This window comes from Bombina bombina, chromosome 7 (genome assembly GCF_027579735.1).
Source record: "Bombina bombina isolate aBomBom1 chromosome 7, aBomBom1.pri, whole genome shotgun sequence".
Lineage (NCBI taxonomy): Eukaryota > Metazoa > Chordata > Amphibia > Anura > Bombinatoridae > Bombina > Bombina bombina.
This window is the reverse complement of record NC_069505.1, coordinates 606,997,892-607,003,755: the sequence shown is the minus strand read 5'-3', so window position 1 is coordinate 607,003,755 and position 5,864 is coordinate 606,997,892. Positions and strand designations below refer to the sequence as shown.

The 5,864-nt window shown below is 36.6% G+C and overlaps 1 pseudogene; it reads left to right on the top strand.

Annotated features, from left to right (window-relative positions):
- The first annotated feature begins 1,369 nt into the window (after positions 1-1,369).
- Positions 1,370-5,864, top strand: part of LOC128636683 (trichohyalin-like) — an 8,024-nt pseudogene continuing 3,529 nt past the window's right edge.

The window sequence follows — 5,864 nt, the reverse complement described above, 5'->3', positions numbered from 1 at the left end:
TACTGTCTTTTTAACATTTCTTGACATTCATTAATGTTGTTTATTTCTTTCTTTAAATTAAATATGAAAGCATATAGGTACTGTTGTATTACTAGAAGAGTTGTGTATGAATATTGTGTATGTTGTAAGCTTTATTCACAGTTTCACTGGTTTTATGTATTTTATACAACAATATAAGAAGCCCAGTTTGATTGTGTTTATCTTCTTGTAAGCACTGTCAGTTGTGGAACCACAGTTTACATGCTATTAGATTCTAGAACTTAAAGGGACAGTGTACACAAATTTTCATATAATTTGCACAGATACTGATATACAAATACAGTATAAAACTGTTTAAAAACTTACCTGTAAACTCACAATTTAACAATGTTAATGAGATAAGCCCGGAACACCCACTGAAAGGGACTGAGAGCAGAACCTTCTATACATCTATATATACATCTAAAACTTTGGGAATTGGTTAGGAGTCTGAAAATCAGCACAACATTATTTAAAAATAATTTAAACTATACATTGTTACAATTACACTACCAGATGGGCTATCTATAAAACATTTATGCAAAGAAACATCTAGTGTATACTTTCCCTTTAATAGAAGGGTAATTTGTTTACTACCGTTTTTATTGTGACTTGTTTTAGGCGAGTGGACAGTTGGCTCCTGGTCAATCATCTCGATAAAATTATCTCAATTCCAGCATTGTATATCTACAATATGGATTCCATTCACAAGAAACAGTTCGTTATAATCCAGATTTATTGTGTCATTACAATCCTATTGATGAACCTACATTCTTCATAAGAGTACGCGGCCATGACCAGTCTACTTTTGAGCTTTCTTGTGATCGAGGTGGTGATTCCCCTACGTGCCCTAACTATTGTAAGAAGTCAAGATCTTACTGTCTATAGTTTTGCTATATTTATGATTCCCTTCTATCTCCTTTTTCTTTGACAATATTAAATATTATTAGTAATAAATGCAATTTGTTTTATTATGTACCAGAATATTTTTTATTGGGAAACTAAAATTGTCATGCACCTCCTTCTGGTTAAAGTTGCAACAATTTTGGAACCTAGATTTCACTGCAGGTATCTGAAGGAGAGTTGCTGCACGGGTGCAAGTACGTCAGCACCGGAAAGCAGCAAAAACATGGCGGCATCCCATGAATTGTGGGAGATGGAAACAAATCTTAATACAATGCTTATAAACTTCCTTTATGGTCAATTAAAACGTTTTTCACCTTTATAAAAAAATAAAATTTGATTTTATGATTGTAAGGTTTGTTATTCATAGAAAACGATGATTGATATAGCGAGAATATCCCATTGGAATGTGCTTTAATATAAATATATATTTTCCATGAAATTTCAAATGGAAAACGAAAGAAAGCACAGGGAGGAAGAGGAAGCAAAGAGACAACTTGAAGAGCAGAGGAAGAATCAAGAGAAATTAGAGCGAGAGAAACAGATTCAGGAAGAAATTGCGAAAGAACAAAAGTCTCTTGAAGGAAAACTTTCCAAAACTAATGAAAACTGTGAAGCAAAAAGAAGTCAAGAATCACAGTTTCATAGTTACTAAATAGTGAGACAGGAGAACAAAAAAAACGAGGGGGCATATTTATCAGGCTCCGAAGGGAGCTTGATGCCTCATGTTTCTGGTGAGCCTGCAGGCTCACCAGAAACAGCAGTTATGAAGCAGCGGTCACAAAGACTGCTGTTACATAACCTGCCCGCCTGCTCTGAGCAGGCGGACAGACATCGTCGGAAATCAACCCGATCAAGTACGATCTGGTTTATTGACACCTCCCTGCTGGTGGCCCATTGGCTGCGAGTCTGTAGAGGGCGGCGTTGCACCAGCAGCTCTTGTGAGCTGCTGGTGCAATGCTGAATACCGCGAGCGTATTGCTCGCCGTATTCAGCGAGGTCTGTCGGTCCTGATCCGCACTGTCGGATCAGGTCCGACAGACCTTGATAACTTGGGGCCTATGAGTAAATAATGTATTTGCTTAAGTAACATCCAGAAAATATACAGAGGATGAAGGAATCCCATCTGTGAAAACAAAACTTGTATCAATCGATCAGTTTTATATACTATGCATCTCTATACTATATACTATACTGATATTCAATTTAATCTAAAACTAATATATCACATATACACTCATATAGATGCAACAAAAATAAGTTGCTGTTTATCAACATACTTTTTCAAACTTAAATCATTATGGCCTAGATTTAGAGTTTGGCGGTAGCCGTCAAAACCAGCGTTAGAGGCTCCTAACGCTGGTTTTAGGCTACCGCCGGTATTTGGAGTCAGTCAGGAAAGGGTCTAACGCTCACTTTCCAGCCGCAACTTTTCCATACCGCAGATCCCCTTACGTCAATTGCGTATCCTATCTTTTCAATGGGATCTTTCTAACTCCGGTATTTAGAGTCGTGGCTGAAGTGAGCGTTAGAAATATAACGACAAAACTCCAGCCGCAGAAAAAAGTCAGTAGTTAAGAGCTTTCTGGGCTAACGCCGGTTTATAAAGCTCTTAACTACTGTGCTCTAAAGTACACTAACACCCATAAACTACCTATGTACCCCTAAACCGAGGTCCCCCCACATCGCCGCCACTATATTTAAATTTTTTAACCCCTAATCTTCCGCTCCGTACACTGCCGCCAACTACGTTATCCCTATGTACCCCTAATCTGCTGCCCCTAACACCGCCGACCCCTATATTATATTTATTAACCACTAATCTGCCGACCCCGCTATCGCTGACCCCTGCATATTATTATTAACCCCTAATCTGCCGCTCCGTATACCGCCGCAGCATACATTATCCCTATGTACCCCTAATCTGCTGCCCCTAACACCGCCGACCCCTATATTATATTTATTAACCCCTAATCTGCCCCCCACAACGTCGCCGACAGCTACCTACAATAATTAACCCCTAATCTGCCGAGCGGAGCTCACCGCTACTATAATACATTTTTTAACCCCTAAAGCTAATTCTAACCCTAACCCTAACACCCCCCTAAATTAAATATAATTTTTATCTAACGAAATAAATTATTTCTTATTAAATAAATTATTTCTATTTAAAGCTAAATACTTACCTGTAAAATAAACCCTAATATAGCTACAATATAAATTATAATTATATTATACCTATTTTAGGATTTATATTTATTTTACAGGTAATTTTGTATTTATTTTAACCAGGTACAATAGCTATTAAATAGTTAAGAACTATTTAATAGCTAAAATAGTTAAAATAATTACAAAATCACCTGTAAAATAAATCCTAACCTAAGTTACAATTAAACCTAACACTACACTATCAATAAATTAATTAAATAAAATACCTACAATTATCTACAATTAAACCTAACACTACACTATCAATAAATAAATTAAATACAATCCCTACAAATAAATACAATTAAATAAACTAACTAAAGTACAAAAAATAAAAAAGAACTAAGTTACAAAAAATAAAAAAATATATTTACAAACATTAGAAAAAAATTACAACAATTTTAAACTAATTACACCTACTCTAAGCCCCCTAATAAAATAACAAAGACCCCCAAAATAAAAAAATGCCCCCTAAAGCTCTTTTACCTTACCAGCCCTTAAAAGGACCTTTTGTGGGGCATGCCCCAAAGAATTCAGCTCTTTTGCCTGTAAAAAAAAACATACAATACCCCCCCAACATTACAACCCACCACCCACATACCCCTAATCTAACCCAAACCCCCCTTAAATAAACCTAACACTAAGCCCCTGAAGATCTTCCTACCTTGTCTTCACCATGCCAGGTTAACCGATCCATCCAGAAGAGCCTCCGATGTCTTGATCCAAGCCCAAGCGGGGGGCTGAAGAGTGACGTCCATCCTCCGGCTGAAGTCTTGATCAAAGCGGGCAGAAGAGGACATCCGGACCGGCAAACATCTTCATTCAAGCCGCATCTTCTATGTTCTTCAATCAGATGACGACCAGCTGATCTTCAAGACCTCCATCGTGGATCCATCCTTCTTCACCGACGACTTCCTGACGAATGATGGTTCCTTTAAGGGACGTCATCCAAGATGGCATCCCTCGAATTCCGATTGGCTGATAGGATTCTATCAGCCAATCGGAATTAAGGTAGGAAAATTCTGATTGGCTGATGGAATCAGCCAATCAGAATTAAGTTCAGTCCGATTGGCTGATCCGATCAGCCAATCAGATTGAGCTCGCATTCTATTGGCTGATCGGAACAGCCAATAGAATGCAAGCTCAATCTGATTGGCTGATTGAATCAGCCAATCGGATTGAACTTGATTCTGATTGGCTGATTCCTTCAGCCAATCAGAATTTTCCTACCTTAATTCCGATTGGCTGATAGAATCCTATCAGCCAATCGGAATTCGAGGGACGCCATCTTGGATGACGTCCCTTAAAGGAACCGTCATTCGTCGGGAAGTCGTCGGTGAAGAAGGATGGATCCGCGATGGTTTGCCGATCCGGATGTCCTCTTGCCGATCCGGATGTCCTCTTCTGCCCGCTTGGATCAAGACTTCAGCCGGAGGATGGACGTCACTCTTCAGCCCCCCGCTTGGGCATGGATCAAGACATCGGAGGCTCTTCTGGATCGATCGGTGAACCTGGCATGGTGAAGACATGGTAGGAAGATCTTCAGGGGCTTAGTGTTAGGTTTATTTAAGGGGGGTTTGGGTTAGATTAGGGGTATGTGGGTGGTGGGTTGTAATGTTGGGGGGGGTATTGTATGTTTTTTTTTACAGGCAAAAGAGCTGAATTCTTTGGGGCATGCCCCACAAAAGGTCCTTTTAAGGGCTGGTAAGGTAAAAGAGCTTTGAATTTTTGTAATTTAGAATAGGGTATGGCATTTTTTTATTTTGGGGGTCTTTGTTATTTTATTAGGGGGCTTAGAGTAGGTGTAATTAGTTTAAAATTGTTGTAATTTTTTTCTAATGTTTGTAAATATTTTTTTATTTTTTGTAACTTAGTTCTTTTTTATTTTTTGTACTTTAGTTAGTTTATTTAATTGTATTTATTTGTATGAATTGTATTTAATTTATTTATTGATAGTGTAGTGTTAGGTTTAATTGTAGATAATTGTAGGTAGTTTAATTAATTTATTTATTGATAGTGTAGTGTTAGGTTTAATTGTAACTTAGGTTAGGATTTATTTTACAGGTAATTTTGTAATTATTTTAACTATTTTAGCTATTAAATAGTTCTTAACTATTTAATAGCTATTGTACCTGGTTAAAATAAATACAAAGTTACCTGTAAAATAAATATAAATCCTAAAATAGCTATAATATAATTATAATTTATATTGTAGCTATATTAGGGTTTATTTTACAGGTAAGTATTTAGCTTTAAATAGGAATAATTTATTTAATAAGAGTTAATTTATTTCGTTAGATTTAAATTATATTTAATTTAGGGGGGTGTTAGGGTTAAAGTTAGACTTAGCTTTAGGGGTTAATAAATTTATTAGAGTAGCGGTGAGCTCCTGTCGGCAGATTAGGGGTTAATACTTGAAGTTAGGTGTCGGCAATGTTAGGGAGGGCAGATAAGGGGTTAATACTACAGGGAGTGCAGAATTATTAGGCAAGTTGTATTTTTGAGGATTAATTTTATTATTGAACAACAACCATGTTCTCAATGAACCCAAAAAACTCATTAATATCAAAGCTGAATAGTTTTGGAAGTAGTTTTTAGTTTGTTTTTAGTTATAGCTATTTTAGGGGGATATCTGTGTGTGCAGGTGACTATTACTGAGCATAATTATTAGGCAACTTAACAAAAAACAAATATATACCCATTTCAATTATTTATTTTTACCAGTGAAATCAATA